Genomic DNA, 18,064 nt, shown 5'->3' with positions numbered 1-18,064 from the left:
AATTAGTGCATCACGGTTAACCCGGGGTGTTGAGTTTCATGGTTTATTGAAATGCAATTGGAAATCATTTTATTATGCAAGTATAACATGTATGGAGATGAACCCCTTAGCTAGCCTTCATTCCATTCAAATTCTATCACACATTCACATTTACATTTTGCTTTAATTTGAATCTGTGCATTTTAGTTAATTTTCGTATAAATCTAAATCCCCCTTTACTTTAATGTCCAATTTAGTTAGAAAGTGTTTTAGTTTGTGTTTATGAGTGTTTTGATTCATTTTATTTCCCAATTTCGTCCAAATTCACCAAAGTGCTCAAAACTGCCCAGAAAGTGATTTTAAGGCAGTTTTGAGTGTTTTGGGTGATGTTTGAGTCTTTTGGTTTGTTTTAATGTTTTAAGTGATTAGTTTTACATTCTTTGAGTTAGTTTAGTGTTTTATATTGTGTTTTTACGTTCTTGAGTCAAGTTATTACTTAATTTCGTCCAAATTTGTGTTTGTGCTCAAATCTGCCCAGAAAGTGGTTTTTAGGCAGATTTGAGTGTGTTTGTGTTGTTTTGAGTCTTTTGGTTTGTCTTAGTGTTTTAAAGTTTAGTTTTGCATTCTTTGAGTCTAGTATAGTGTTTCATATTGTTATTTTACGTTTTTGAGTCAAATCCAAGTGGTTAACAATCCCTCCTAATCCCCGGTTAAGAACGATCCCTACTTATAAATATACTACAATTTGACGAAAAGAGGGTTTAATTTGTGTGCGTATAAATCTCGCACCAAATTTTGGCGCCGTTGCCGGGGATTAGAAAATTTGCTAATCCCTTGGATTGTTTTATTTTCGTTTGTTTTTATTTTATTCCAGATTCTTAATCTTGTTTTGTTTCTTGTTTTAGGTACTTGTTTATGACTCGGAGTTCTCATCCGATTCGTGAACATATCCTGGAGTGATTGGGTTCTTCGTCCGGCTGCAAGACGTAAAAGAAAGCGCTACTTGGGAGGCAACCCAATGATTAAAAAAAAAAAAAAAAAAAAAAAAATTTCATATATTAAATAAATTACTAAACATGGAGAAAGGTGGTGCTTCACAAAGGTTGTTTACGTGAAGCCCCACTACGAGGCTTTGAAGCGGAAGGCAACGGAGCAGAAGGCATCGGAGCAGAAGGCATCGGAGCGGGAGGCATCGGAGCTAGAGCATTCCAGGCCTCAATACTTGGCCAAGCGCTGGATGAGCCAGGAAAAAGGTGCCTCTGGAGGAAAGACGAAAACCTTTGACGGTCACTGTGAATCCGACCTTCAGACTCTTGCAGCTCATCAAGCTTCCTCTTCATGCCCGTCGAATAGTTGTTGGCAAGCACGTGCAAACTTCTATTCTCGTACTTAAGCTGCTGGATCTCTTGCTTAAGTCTTTCCACCTCTGCCATCAATGATTCCACCTGACGGGACCGAGCAAGCAGGCGTTGGCCCATGTTGGACACAGAACTCGCACACTGAACACTAAGTGCGAGGGACTCTTGAACGGCCAACTCATCGGACCGTCCTGACAGCAGCCTACTATCTTTTGGAGTGAGGAGGTTCTTAGCTACTATTGTAGCTGTTGTGGCGTCCTGCATCACGGAGTCTTCACTGTAAGAAGACCGTTAGAAGATAAAAAAGAAGGGCGCCATACGTTACCTTGACGCGGCGCGCCCGTATCACTGCTAAGGCTCAATTCCAAGCTAAGGTTCGATGAGTTTGCCATTTTTCAAAAGTGTTCAAAGAGAAGGGATGGAGTTAAATTTCAAAGGGCCGGAGTCGATTTTCAAGAATGGGAAATCTTCAGAGTGTGTTTGTTGTGGTGATCGATAGCTCAATAAAAAAGCCAAAGCGACGCGTCCACCGATTCAAAAAGCCGGAATTTCCGGCGTAATTTAGGCGACGCGTTCTCAGCTTTTCAGAAGACGTGTTCAGACTTTGTCAAAAGATTTCTTCTTTTCAGAAAACACGTGGAGGCCATCATCACAACTACACATCTTTAGCCGACAAGCGCAAAGTTCGGCGACGCTTTCTCTGCTTTTCAGAAAACGCGTGCAGCTTTGTCAAAAGGAGCCGCATCCGCACTACTACGTGTCGTTCAGAAAGCAAAGGGGCGTCGTTCAGAAATCGAAGGGGCGCCTGCTCAGAAATCGAAGAGGCGTCGTTCTGATATCGAAGAGACATTTGTCGACAAGGGTAAAAGAACAGTACCACCACTTGATATTATCTCTATATATGTCGACCTTCGTCTTTTATGGCAAGGCAGACCTGAAGAAAACGCCCAACTCTCCCTCACCTCTGAGGGCGCACTCCCAGCAAAGCCTTTCGAAATACTCAATTCTTTCTTCTTCCCCAAAGATGATACCAGATGCCTGGAGTACATATGACCCAGGAGGAAACGGCGGATTGAAGTGTGCTGATTCATTCACCGCTTCTTCAAAAGCAAAGGTATCTCATATCATCAAGGTCAAAAGCAAAAGTATCTCATATCATGCTCTTTCCCTGTCTTTTTCTTTGTCCTTGTTCTTACTCGCATGGCAAAGTAAAAGAAGCAATCAGCCGGCACTTGGAGTCAGTCTTCCAATCTGGAGCCAACTGCCTGGAATCTATTCCTGATTGCTTACCTAGCGTTGCTCTCGAGTAGTCATCTTCAACGGTTGATACACTTCCGGAGAAGGGACCACTTCTGCAAAGGGGAGCGAGTAAGGCAAGTGAAAATGATACATTGAAGCATGTGGAGACAAACATAGGCTGAGTTATCCTCCAACCCTTTTCAATACGAATTGGAAAGATTGAACAAAGAAACAGACCAAAGGGGTAAGCTCAGACCTTCGGGGAAGACCAAAAGAATCCTGCTGCCCAGTTCAACAGTAGCACAAAGGAAAATCAATGATGGGCGGAAACCAGTTCAAGAGTAAGCCTGTGGAGTCACTATGATCAAAGCCTCAATGCAATTACCAAAGAGAAGAGGGAATTTACACTCCATAACCAGATTTGCGTCCCTAAACTCTTCTCTTTGTTAATTACATTCTGCCATGTTTAGTATGTTTAAATTGCTTTTTGTGTGCTTACTTATGCTTAAAACATTGAGGACAATGTTTGATTTAAGTGTGGGGGGGTAACTAAGTATATTTAATGCAAATTCGTGGGATTTTATCACCCATAACTTCAAATGTTGTTCCTTGCTGTTTTAAGGTGTTTTTAAGTTGTTTTAGAGTGTTTTAGTATGTTTTGTTTTTATAACTCCGAAAATCACATAAAAATTTGAAAAACATGTTTTAAAAAGCCTAAAAAGAGTGTTTTGAGTCGTTTTTGTGTGTTTGTGTCTTAGGGTACCTTCCAACACAATGATAAGGATTTGGTTTGTAATTGCATGACGGTTAAAAAGAGTTATAAACATAGAGAAAAGTTTGATTTACTCTTGGTATATGCTTGGATATGGTTATAATGTATGACTTCACATGCAATCATAAAAGAAAAATTCGTTTTTGTAACATGCTTGAAGGAAGGAACTCAAACAAACGCTACATCCCTGTGAGACTCGAGCCATTACTTTCTTTGGAGAGTTATTTTCTGTGATTCTTTGTTTTCTAAAGTTGTTGCATGATCTCATTATTCCTTGCTTGGTTGCTACTTAGAATGCAATTGTATCATGATAGAACTAAATGCTAGAACTTATATCCGTTTCATTCAAAGCATGACATTGAATTGCATAATATATATCAAGATGAAGTTGTGTTGTTGCCACCATAGCCAAATAGCCTTACTTCCCATATTTCGTATATATTAGTTTTAACCTCGTTGAGCCTCGTTTAGCCTATTTTCTTTGCTAACCACATCACCCCTTACCTAGCCTAGATTAGGACCATTCGTACCCTTGTTCTTGAAGCATAGTAAGCATGACGGATAATGAATTCCTTTTGATTAATATGTTGCAGAAAATAAGTGTGGGGGAAGGGATTTTTGTGTGTATGTATGTGCCTAAGTCTTAAAGGAGGCACGGGAAAAAGAAAAAAAAAATGTGAAAAAAAAAAAAAAAGAAGAAGAAAAGAAAGAAAAAGACTGAAAATAAGTGAGAATGGACTCACAAGTGTGATTGTTGAAGAAAGGGCCCAAAAAGTTTGAATATGGCCCTAAGTTTTGTGTGACTTTCCCTTGGGTGTTCAAAGTTGACTTCTGCGTTCTAAAGGGAATTCTAAGTGCCTAATTCAATACTTTGCTCACTATTGCTTAAAGAACGTTTGTTTTCCCTATCCTTTCATTGTTAGCCAACTCCCCAAGCCCCGTTACAACCTTTGACTTCTATCTTGATCGTTATGTGTTCAATAATGTGGAGTTTGGAATTGATATGAGCTTATGGAATCACTGGTTCTCGTTCTAAGTAGTAGCATTCAATTCATGAGATCATATTCATGTCATTGTCGTAAATCCAGAAAATGCTTTCTTTGATATAACATATGTGAGTGTTAGAATTCATATTTACATCAATCTTCTCACATATAACTTAGTGTAGGGAGTGTAGTCAGAAAATCTGTGTGAAAAACGAGTGCATATCTTGTAAGGATTTGAGCAAATTCTCTAAGGCATGTTACTACATTCAAAACATGGTTTTAAATGCTTAATTGTGAAATAATATGTGGTGACTATGATTAAGAATGTACTTAAGTGTGAAGATGACTAAAATCTATGGGACTAATGATTTTTAACTTGTCATGTGCATTGGAAATCCTTGAGACGATTGTTGGAAGGTTTAGGTTGTGTTTTTCTTGTTCAGTGTCGTTTTGTTTTTTATTTCTTTTGTTTTGTTTTGCTCGAGGACTAGCAAAAGATAAGTGTGGGGGTATTTGATAGGAGCATATTCATGCGACTTAAATGGCTTGTTCTCGTGCATTTACGTTATGTTTCTTTAGTTATTTTAGTACTTTAAGCTATTTTCGTGTGTTTGTAGGTCCAAAGGGCTAAAGGAGCAAAAAGATGCATTTTGGAGATTTTTGGAGCACTTTTGGGCTAAGGATGGATAGCTTATGCTTGGAGCCAAAGTGTTGGACGAAATTGAAGACCTAATTGGAGCCAAAGTGTTGGAACCTTGTTCTCTTTAGTTTTAGGACATTTAAACCTTTCCTAATCCCAATCATGCCATGCATAACACACATCCATTCTAACACATTGTCATTGCACATGCATTTCCTTCATTAATTAACCCACATGCTCCCATTACTTATCATAACCACATATCATATCACTTATCACTTATCACTTATCATCATCACTTTATCATATCACTTATCACTTATCATAACCACTTATCACATCATAACCACATATCATATCACTTATCACTTATCACTTATCATCATCACTTTAGCTTTAATTCACATGAACATTCACTCACCACAAACATTTCACATGCTTTCCTATTCAATTAAATCAGCCACATGCATTCATCATCATAACCTAGCTGTCATTCCACTTCATTGCACATGCATCTTCAAAGAAATCAGATTTCCATCATATTCACATGCATTCATCATCATAACCTAGCTGTCATTCCACTTCATTGCACATGCATCTTCAAAGAAATCAGATTTCCATCATATTCACATGCATTCCATCTTTTAATTTAATCACATGCACATTCACCTTGCTTTGCAGAAAATCCACTTCATAACATATGCATCTTGGCAGATTTCACATGCACTCATGCACATTCACCTTAATCATTCACATAGCTTTAATCCACATGCATTTCCACCTAGATTTCCACCTCACAACCACCAGAAATCAACCAAAAACGTGCATTCCCTTTCATTTCTGTCAAAACACATGCATTTCCACCCTTTAATCACATGCACAAACAGCCACATGCATCTCCCATCACCATTTCAGATTTCCACCAAGTTCCTAGCTGTCATGTTCCCCCCATTTCACCTATAAATACTCATTCATTCATTCTCATTCATACACAATCCATTCACCACAGAAATAAGGCCTTTGTGCCAGAAATTCACCCATTCCAAACACTCTTCCATACACTCATCCATTGCAGAAATGTAGACCATCAAACTCCCTTGTGCCATGCTCTCCCTTACAATCCAAACACCATCCTTCCATTCCTCCACCACTACCCAAACCATTCACACCATCAAACTATCCTTAGACCTTGTGCTACAACAACGAGGAAGAGAAGAGTGCCTAAACGTTCATACAATTCAAGTTTGAGTTGTTGGAATGTTTAGGTGTTTCTTTGATTTCAATGTTTAAATTCAATTCTCTTTGTTTTGTACGTATGAGGAATGGAAGAGAAGAGTGCCTAAACGTTCATACAATTCAAGTTTGAGTTGTTGGAATGTTTAGGTGTTTCTTTGATTTCAAAGTTATGAGGAAATTCGAAATATATGTTTATGCTTGCATTTTGATTTGAATACTTCTAATTGCGTTTTATAAGTTGTGGATTCAATTTGTTTAACCGTTTGATTGATAACTTATTTATGTATGTTTATTGAGAGTGCACGCTTAATTTTCATGCATGAATATGACGCTAGAATATAAGTGAGTTTCACCTAATAGTTATGAACTTATATTCACAAGTAGTGGAGGTTGCTTATAAACAATCGCGTTAAATGAATTCTTGGCATAAGTTTCATGCAATCCATAGTAACGAATGCCTCGTCAACACTTATAATTTTCATAGAGCGTAATGATTCTTGCTTGTATCTCTATTATGCAATCATGTAGGGGACTTGTGGGGAATGTTTTGAATTGTTGTATGCGCTAACCCATCCAATTCAATAACGTTAGGAATATTTGAAGGTTAATTAGTGCATCACGGTTAACCCGGGGTGTTGAGTTTCATGGTTTATTGAAATGCAATTGGAAATCATTTTATTATGCAAGTATAACATGTATGGAGATGAACCCCTTAGCTAGCCTTCATTCCATTCAAATTCTATCACACATTCACATTTACATTTTGCTTTAATTTGAATCTGTGCATTTTAGTTAATTTTCGTATAAATCTAAATCCCCCTTTACTTTAATGTCCAATTTAGTTAGAAAGTGTTTTAGTTTGTGTTTATGAGTGTTTTGATTCATTTTATTTCCCAATTTCGTCCAAATTCACCAAAGTGCTCAAAACTGCCCAGAAAGTGATTTTAAGGCAGTTTTGAGTGTTTTGGGTGATGTTTGAGTCTTTTGGTTTGTTTTAATGTTTTAAGTGATTAGTTTTACATTCTTTGAGTTAGTTTAGTGTTTTATATTGTGTTTTTACGTTCTTGAGTCAAGTTATTACTTAATTTCGTCCAAATTTGTGTTTGTGCTCAAATCTGCCCAGAAAGTGGTTTTTAGGCAGATTTGAGTGTGTTTGTGTTGTTTTGAGTCTTTTGGTTTGTCTTAGTGTTTTAAAGTTTAGTTTTGCATTCTTTGAGTCTAGTATAGTGTTTCATATTGTTATTTTACGTTTTTGAGTCAAATCCAAGTGGTTAACAATCCCTCCTAATCCCCGGTTAAGAACGATCCCTACTTATAAATATACTACAATTTGACGAAAAGAGGGTTTAATTTGTGTGCGTATAAATCTCGCACCACGCCCTCAGAGGTGAGAGAGAGTTGGGCATTTTCTTCAGGTTTGCCCTGCCATAAAAGACGAAGGTCGACATATATAGAGATAATATCAAGTGGTGGTACCTTTTACCCTTGTCGACAAACGTTTTGATCCTGCAAATCCGGCTTTTTGAAATAGTGGCGCCTCTTCGATCTTTGAATACGCCTCTTCGATTTCTGAGCAGGCGCCCCTTCGATTTCTGAACGACGCCCCTTCGCTTTCTGAACGACACGTGGTAGTGCAGATGCGGCTCCTTTTGACAAAGCTGCACACGTCTTCTGAAAAGCAGAGAAAGCGTCGCCGAACTTTGCGCTTTGTCGGCTAAAGATGTGTAGTTGCGATGATGGCCTCCACGTGTTTTCAGCTTTGTCAGAAATCTTTTGACAAAGTTGAACGCGTCTTCTGAAAAGCAGAGAACGCGTCGCCTAAATTACGCCGGAAATTCCGGCTTCTTGAATCGGTGGACGCGTCGCCTTGGCTTTTATAGAGCTATCGATCACCACAACAAACACACTCTGAAGAATTCCCATTCTTGAAAATCGACTCCGGCCCTTTGAGAATTAACTCCATCCGCCCCTCTCTTTGAACACTTTTGAAAAATGGCAAACCCATCGAACCTTAGCTTGGAATTGAGCCTTAGCAGTGATACGGGCGCGCCGCGTCAAGGTAACGTATGGCGCCCTTCTTTCTTATCTTCTAACGGTCCTCTCACAGGTGAAGACTCCGTGATGCAGGACGCCACAACAGCTACAATAGTAGCTAGGAACCTCCTCACTCCAAAAGATAGTAGGCTGCTGTCAGGACGGTCCGATGAGTTGGCCGTTCAAGAGTCCCTCGCACTTAGTGTTCAGTGTGCGAGTTCTGTGTCCAACATGGGCCAACGCCTGCTTGCCCGCTCCCGTCAGGTGGAATCATTGATGGCAGAGGTGGAAAGTCTTAAGCAGGAGATCAAACTGCTTAAGCATGAGAATAGAAGTTTGCACGTGCTTGCCAACAACTATTCGACGGGCATGAAGAGGAAGCTTGATGAACTGCAAGAGTCTGAAGGTCGGATTCAAAGTGACCGTCAAAGGTTTTCGTCTTTCCTCCAGAGGCACCTTTTTCCTGGATCATCCAGCGTTTGGCCAAGTATTGAGGCCTCGAATGCTCTATCTTCGATGCCTCTAGCTCCGATGCCTTCCGCTCCTATGTCTTCTGCCCCGATGCCTTCTGTCTCGATGCCTTCCGCTTCAAGAGTTTTGCCACGTAGTGGGTCTTTAAGTAAACAACCTTTGTGAAGCCTCGCCACTTTTATTATTATTATTATTATTTTTTTTTTTTTTTTTTATGCATTGGGTTGCCTCCCAAGTAGCGCTTTCTTTTACATCTTGCAGCCGGACGAAGAACCCAATCACTCCAGGATACGTTCACGAATCGGATGAGAACTCCGAGTCATAAACTAGTACCTAGAACAAGAAACAAAATAACATAAGAATCTGGAATAAAATAAAAACAAACGAAAATAAAACATTCCAAGGGATTAGCAAATTTTCTAATCCCCGGCAACGGCGCCAAAATTTGATGCGAATTTTATACGCACACAAATTAAACCCTCTTTTCGTCAAATTGTAGTATATGTATAAGTAGGGATCGTTCTGGACCGGGGATTAAGAGGGATTGTTAATCACTTGGATTTGACTAAAAAAAAAAAACGTAAAAACACAAAATAAATGTATTTCTAACTAATCTAACACTTTAAAATAAATGGGGGATTGGTTTTGGACGAAATTAAACTAAAATAGAAACTTGGAAACAAAACAGATTGTACAAACGAAATTGATGGAATAGAATGAAGAAAAACTAGTTAGAGGGTTCCTTATCCACACATGAACATAAGCATATAATTTGACTCCCAGTTATGACTTCAACAAACGATGAATGACAATGCTCCAAGTTAATTAGGTCCGCTTAAATTAACCTTCAGATTTCCCTAGATTCATTGGATTGAATGGGATACGCATTACAACCAAATTATTCCTAATCAAAGTCTCTCACATGGAATACGCATGATAGAGACATTCAACAAAGATCATTAAGTTCAACGGAAATCATAAACATTGACTAGGCATTCATAACTATGGAATACGCATGTTAATCCAGCCTAGGGTTTACTAAACACAATCGTGACTAGCGATTTTTACTACTCATGAATATAAGTTCATAACGATTAGGTGAAATTCCCTTATATCCTAGCATCAAATCTTAGGCATGCAAATTAAGTGTCGACCCTCAACCCACATACATAAAAAAGTTCTTAATCAAAACAGAAAAGTAACCCACATCTAAAGTTCATGAATTCATAACTGGAGTAAATCAAATCATAACCAACATATGTCCATGGCTTCAAATTCGCCTCTAACTAAAAAGAAATTAGTTTCACATGTTTAACATAATTGAATAACAAGTTAAATTAAACATGAAAACAGAAACAAGAAAAGAAAGAACAAATGGATGGAAAGTTAGCTACGGGGTTCATCTCCACATATGTTATACTTGCATAATAAAACGATTTCCAATTGCATTTCAACAAATCATTAATTCTCAACGCCCCGGGTCAATTAGGTCCGCTTAAATTAACCGTCAAGTTTTCCTTAAGTTAATGAATTGGATGGGTTAGCGCAACGCAATTCACAACATTCTCCAAAAGTCCTTTACGTGAAAAGCACAATAAAGATACAATCAAAGATCATTAAGCATCATGAAAACTTTAAGTGTTGACGAGGCATTCGTTACTATGGACTACGCATGAAACTTATGCCAAGAATTTATTTAACGCGATTGTTTATAAGCAACCTCCACTACTTGTGAATATAAGTTCGTAACTATTAGGTGAAACTCACTTATATTCTAGCGTCATATTGATGCATGAAAATTAAGCGCACATTCTTAATAAACATTCATAAATAAGTTATCAATCAAACGGTTAAACAAATTGAACCACAACTTATGAAACACAATTAGAATTAATCAAATCAAAATGCAAGCATAAACATATATTTCGAATCACCCCCTAGCTAAATGGGGTTTAGTTTATTATAACTTTGAAATCAAAGAAATACCTAAACATTCCAACAACTCAAACTTGAATTGTATGAACGTTTAGGCACTCTTCTCTTCCATTCCTCATACGTACAAACAAAGAGAATTGAATTTAAACATTGAAATCAAAGAAACACCTAAACATTCCAACAACTCAAACTTGAATTGTATGAACGTTTAGGCACTCTTCTCTTCCTCGTTGTTGTAGCACAAGGTCTAAGGATAGTTTGATGGTGTGAATGGTTTGGGGAGTGGTGTTTGGATTAATAGGGAAATGGAAAAATGGTGTTTGGATTTGTAGGGGAAGGCACGGCACAAGGGTGGTTTGATGTCTACATTTCTGCAATGGATGAGTGAATGAGAATGAAATGTGTATGAATTGAGATCTCCATGAATGAATGAATGCAAGGGTATTTATAGGAGTAGTGGAGGGAACATATGGCTATGTCATTTGTAGGTGAAGTAAGTGTGTGAGGTTGGTGAAGTAAGTGGAGGTTGTAGGTGAAGTAGGTGGATGTTGTGGGTGAAGTAGGTGGATGTTGTAGGTGAAGTAGTGGATGTTGTAGGTGAAGTAGGTGGATGTTGTAGGTGATTATGAGTGATAAGTGATAAGTTTATGATATGTTAAGTGATAAGTGAATGATTATGATAAGTGATAAATGAATGTATGATATGATAAGTGGTGAATGATATGTGGTGAATGATAAGTGGTAAGTGATATGTGATAAGTGATATGTGGTGTGTGATAAGTGATATGTGATAAGTGATTGAGTGTATGATATGATAAGTGGTGAATGATATGTGATAAGTGATATGTGATGTATGATATGTGATAGTGTGGAATGTTGGAATGTTATGCACGGCTAAGGATAAAGGAAAGGTTTAAATGTCCTAAAACTAAAGGGAACAAGGTTCCAACACTTTGGTCTTTAATTAGGTCTTCAATTTCGTCCAACACTTTGGCTTCAAGCATAAGCTATCCGTCCTTAGCCCAAAAGTGCTCCAAAAGTCTCCAAAATGCATCTTTTTGCTCCTTTAGCCCTTTGGACCTACAAACACACGAAAATAGCTTAAAGTACTAAAATAACTAAAGAAACATAACGTAAATGCACGAGAACAAGCTATTTAAGTCGCATGAATAGGCTCCTATCAGAAATCAATTTAGTTTATGTTTTAAAGCATTTTGAGTCTTTGGTTTGTTTTAGTGTTTTAAAGTTTAGTTTTACATTCTTTGAGTCTAGTTTAGTGTTTTATATTACGTTTTTTCGTTTTTGAGTCAAATCCAAGTGATTAACAATCCCTCCTAATCCCCGGTCCAGAACGATCCCTACTTATACATATACTACAATTTGACGAAAAGAGGGTTTAATTTGTGCGCGTATAAATCTCGCATCAAATTTTGGCGCCGTTGCCGGGGATTAGCAAATTTGCTAATCTCTTGGATTGTTTGTTTCTGTTATGTATTTTAGTTTTAGTTTTTATGATTTGTGTTTTGTTTGTTGAATTCAAATACTAGAGAAGAACAACATGGCACTGGATAATGCTTCTCTTTTGTCACAGCTCATGGAAAGGTCTCAAATGCAAAGTGTTGATATATTTGATCTTCAATCAAGAAATAACGTGTTTTCCAATACTTACAATTCGGATTGGAGTGATCATTCAAACTCTATGTGGTGGGAACCTCAACATGTTCAACAAGAAGGATATTGGCAGCCACCACAACCTCATATTCAATATGCCCAACCAAATTTAAGTTCGTCAATAAATTATAACCAAAAGCTTGATGAATTAATTTGTTTGGTGCAGGGCTTACAAAATCAAGACAATGAGGCTCAACAAGAAGGATATTGGCAGCCACCACAACCTCATATTCAATATGCCCAACCAAATTTAAGTTCGTCAATAAATTATAACCAAAAGCTTGATGAATTAATTTGTTTGGTGCAGGGCTTACAAAATCAAGACAATGAGGCTCAACAAGAAGGATATTGGCAGCCGTATGAGGAGTTCTATTCAACGCCTATGCAGCCACCACAACCTGCCCAAAGTAATGTAGGTAATTCAAATGATAATGATACGATTTTTCAATTACTTACTACTCTGGAAAAGCAAATTGGGCAGATAGCGGAGTTCGAAGGACAATTTTGCGACCAAGGCGAACTCCCTAGTTCAACCATTGCAAATCAGAAGGGAGAATTTGAAACTGCCAAGGAAATCATGTTGAGCAGTGACAAGGAGGTTGGAACGGACCCTCAACCATCAAAATCAAATCACAAGGAAGAGGAATACACCCAACCCACGGAAAGGGTGGAAACACCTTTACCGGAGGCTCCTATTGCTCCTATGCCATCTAATACAGGTATGGTTGTTCCAAATTTCATTATTTTTAACCCTATTCCTTGCAGATTCATGACTTCCAAGGAAGAAGAAGGTGAAAAAGACATCTTGGAAGCCTTTCCAAAGGTGACAAGTAGGGAATGTCATGAATCCATCAAAGAGGACGTTCTTGAAACCACAAAATCCAAAAAAGTTAAATTTGATGACATTGGACAAGTAATAACCATCACTTGCAATCTGGCCAAGTCCAATATCCCTGAAACTTTCAAAGGAGTGGTATTTGTCATTGAGTTCTTGTCGGACAAAACAAGTAAGTATTTTTTTCTAAATTCCATTAGATTTTATACTAACTTGCTATTTTTTTTTAATCAGGCACCTACACTAGAATTCAAACCAATGCCGGTTCACTTCAAGTATCACCTTCCATTCAAGGACCAATTCCATGCCGTTTGATTTTATTTATGTTAAAAAAAAAAAAAAAAAAAAAAAAAAAAAAAAAAAAAAAAAAAAAAAGAGAAAGAAAGATACTAAACATGGAGAAAGGTGGAGCTTCACAAAGGTTGTTTGCGTGAAGTCCCACTACGAGGCGCAGAAGCGGAAGGCGCAGAAGCGGGAGGCATAGAAGCGGGAGGCATCGAAGCGGAAGGCATCGGAGCGGGAGGCATCGGAGCTAGAGCATTCCAGGCCTCAATACTTGGCCAAGCGCTGGATGACCCAGGAAAAAGGTGCCTCTGGAGATAAGACGCAAGCCTTTGACGGTCACTGTGAATTCGACCCTCAGATTCTTGCAGCTCATCAAGCTTCCTCTTCATGCCCGCCGAATAGTTATTTGCAAGCACATGCAAACTTCTATTCTCGTACTTAAGCTGTTTGATTTCCTGCTTAAGACTTTCCACCTCTGCCATCAACGATTCCACTTGGCGGGACCGAGCAAGCAGGCGTAGGCCCATGTTGGACACAGAGCTCGCACACTGAACACTAAGTGCGAGGGACTCTTGAACGGCCAACTCATCGGACCGTCCTGACAGCAGCCTACTATCTTTTGGAGTGAGGAGGTTTTTAGCTACTATTGTAGCTGTTGTGGCGTCCTGCATCACAGAGTCTTCACCTGAAAGAGGACCGTTAGAAGATAAAAAAGAAGGGCGCCGTACATTACCTTGACGGGGCGCAACCGGATCGCTGCTGAGACTCAAATCTAAGCTAAGGTTCGATGAGTTTGCCATTTTTTTCAAAAGTGTTCAAAGAGAAGGGGTGGATGGAGTTAAAAAATTCACAAAGGGCCGGAGTCGAGTTTCAGGAATGGGAAATCTTCAGAGTGTGTATGTTGGCGGTGATCGATAGCTCTATAAAATGCCAAGGCGACACGTCCACCGATTCAAAGAGCCGGATTTTCTGGCGTAAGTTAGGCGACGCTCCCTCGGCTTTTCAGAAAACGCGTTCAACTTTGTCAAAAGATTTCTGACAAAGCTGAAAACACGTGGAGGCCATCATCGCAACTACACGTCTTTAGCCGACAAGCGCAAAGTTCGGCGACGCTTTCTCTGCTTTTCAGAAAACGCGTGCAGCTTTGTCAAAAGGAGCCGCATCTGCACTACCACGTGTCGTTCAGAAATCGAAGGGGCGCCTGCTCAGAAATCGAAGAGGCGTATTCAAAGATCGAAGAGGCGCCACTATTTCAAAAAGCCAGAATTGCGGGATCAAAACGTTTGTCGACAAGGGTAAAAAGTACCACCACTTGATATTATCTCTATATATGTCGACCTTCGTCTTTTATGGCAGGGCAAACCTGAAGAAAATGCCCAACTCTCCCTCACCTCTGAGGGCGCACTCCCAGCAAAGCCTTTCAAAATACTCAATTCTTTCTTCTTCCCCAAAGATGATACCAGATGCCTGGAGTACATATGACCCAGGAGGAAACGGCGGATTGAAGCATGTGCTGATTCATTCACCGCTTCTTCAAAGCAAAGGTATCTCATATCATCAAGGTCAAAAGCAAAAGTATCTCATATCATGCTCTTTCCCTGTCTTTTTCTTTGTCCTTGTTCTTACTCGCATGGCAAAGTAAAAGAAGCAATCAGCCGGCACTTGGAGTCAATCTTCCGATCTGGAGCCAACTGCCTGGAATCTATTCCTGATTGCTTACCTAGCGTTGCTCTCGAGTAGTCATCTTCAACGGTTGATACACTTCCGGAGAAGGGACCACTTCTGCAAAGGAGAGCGAGTAAGGCAAGTGAAAATGATACATTGAAGCATGTGGAGACAAACATAGGCTGAGTTATCCTCCAACCCTTTTCAATACGAATTGGAAAGATTGAACAAAGAAACAGACCAAAAGGGTAAGCTCAGACCTTCGGGGGAGACCAAAAGAACCATCCTGCTGCCCAGTTCAAGAAGTAGCACACAGGAAATCAATGATGGGCGGAAACCAGTTCGAGAGTAAGCCTGTGGAATCATCAAGATCAAGCCTCAATGCAATCAACAAAGAGAAGAGGGAATTTACACTCCATAACCAGATTTGCGTCCCTAAACTCTTCTCTTTGTTAATTACATTCTGCCATGTTTAGTATGTTTAGTTGTTGTTTGTGTGTTTACTTATGTTTTGTGTGAATCTATGCTTAAAACATTGAGGACAATGTTTGATTTAAGTGTGGGGGGGTAACTAATGTTGTTAATGCAAATTCGTGGGATTTTATCACCCATAACTTCAAATGTTGTTCCTTGCTGTTTTAAGGTGTTTTTAAGTTGTTTTAGAGTGTTTTAGTATGTTTTGTTTTTATAACTCCGAAAAGCACATAAAAATTTGAAAAATTGTTTTGAAAAGCCTAAAAAGAGTGTTTTGAGTCGTTTTTGTGAGTTTGTGTCTTAGGGTACCTTCCAACACAATGATAAGGATTTGGTTTGTAATTGCATGACTGTTAAAAAGAGTTATAAACATAGAGAAAAGTTTGATTTACTCTTGGTTTATGCTTAGTTATGGTTATAATGTATGACTTCACATGCAATCATAAAAGAAAAATTCGTTTTTGTAACATGCTTGAAGGAAGGAACTCAAATAAACGCTACAACCCTGTGAGACTCGAGCCATTACCTTCTTTGGAGAGTTATTTTCTGTGATTCTTTGTTTTCTAAAGTTGTTGAATGATCTCATTATTCCTTGCTTGGTTGCTACTTAGAATGCAATTGTATCATGATAGAACTAAATGCTAGAACTTATATCCGTTTCATTCAAAGCATGATATTGAGTTGCATAACATATATCAAGATGAAGTTGTGTAGTTGCCACCATAGCCAAATAGCCTTACTTCCCATATTTCGTATATATTGTAAGTCTTAACACCGTTGAGCCTCGTTTAACCTATTTTCTTTGCTAACAATATCACCCCTTACCTAGCCTAGATTAGGACCATCCGTACCCTTGTTCTTAAAAGATAGTGAGCATGACTTAAATGAATTCCTTTTGAGTACATTTTGCAAGAAAATGAGTGCGGGGGAGTAAAAGTTTGTTCTTAAGTTTGTATGTTTTGAGAGTCAAAAGAAAAGAAAAAAAAAATTGTGAAAAACATATGAAAAAGAAAAACAGAAAAGAAGAGAAAAAAAAGAAAGAAAAAAAAAAAAAAAGAGCTTGTTCCCCCTTGTTGTTCAAAAGGGAGATGATTAAAGGGTGTTGAAAGGTTTGAAATGCATGTGTTGAATTGGTGGTTGAATGATGAAAGAATAAGTGAATGATTATGATAAGTGATAAGTTAATGATTATGATAAGTGTATGATATGTTAAGTGATAAATGAATGATATGTTAAGTGATAAATGAATGATATGTGGTGAGTGATAAGTGAATGGAAGTGATAAGTGATAAGTGAATGGAAGTGATAAGTGAATGGTTTTAATAAGTGAATGATATGATAAATGAATGCTTTAAGTGTTTAAAATAGGGAACAAAGCCCTTCCTTGCATGGCAAGGAAGGGAGACACAAGGAAACACACGACAATGTCCTAAGGTTGCAAGGAATGTTGTTTTTGTGTTCTAAAATGCGTAGGAGTCTTCAATGATGCTTAAACATGAGGTCTTTTAGGATTTAACTTTCCTACTTCAAGTCTTTAATTTCGTCCATCCTCTTGGCTCCAAGCATATGATATCCATTCCAATCTCTAATTTGCTCCAAAAGGCTCCAAAAGGCATCCTTTTGCATACCTTGCCCTTAGAACCTGAAAACACACAAAAGAAGCATAAAGGACTAAAATAACTAGAGAAACATAACGTAAATGCACGAGAACGAGCCATTTAAGTCGCATGAATATGCTCCTATCAAATACCCCCACACTTATCTTTTGCTAGTCCTCGAGCAAAACAGAAAGAAAAACAAAACAAAACCAAACGAAACAAAACAAGTAAAACACAACGTAAACCTTCCAACAACCGTCTTAGGGATTTCCAATGCACATGACACGTTAAAAATCATCATTCCCACAGATTTTAGTCATCTTCACACTTAAGTACATTCTTAATCATAGTCACCATATACTAGTTCACAATTAAGCATTTAAAACCATGTTTTGAATGTAGTAACATGCCTTAGAGAAATTGCTCAAATCCTTACAAGATATGCACTCGTTTTTCACACAGATTTTCTGACTACACACCCTACACTAGTTATATGTGAGAAGATTGATGTAAACATGTAGACGAACACTCACATATGTTATAACAAGGAAAGCATTTTCTGGATTTACGATAATGACATGAATATGATCTCATGAATGGAATGCTACTACTTAGAATGAGAACCAGTGATTCCATAAGCTCATATCAATTTCAAACTCCACATTATTGAACACATAACGATCAAGATAGAAGTCAAAGGGGTGTAACGGGGCTAAAGGTGTTTGGCTAACAAAGAAGGTATATGGAAAACAAAGGTTCTTAAAGAAATAGCGAGCAAAGCATTTGAATTAACGTAGAATTCACTTTTGAATGAAAACTCAACTTTTGAACAACAAGGGGGAACAAGCTCTTTTTTTTTTTTTTTTTTTTTTTTTTTTTCTTTCTT

This window comes from Pyrus communis, chromosome 12, assembly GCF_963583255.1.
Source record: "Pyrus communis chromosome 12, drPyrComm1.1, whole genome shotgun sequence".
In the NCBI taxonomy this organism is placed as follows: Eukaryota; Viridiplantae; Streptophyta; class Magnoliopsida; order Rosales; family Rosaceae; genus Pyrus; species Pyrus communis.
This window is presented reverse-complemented; position numbering follows the sequence as displayed.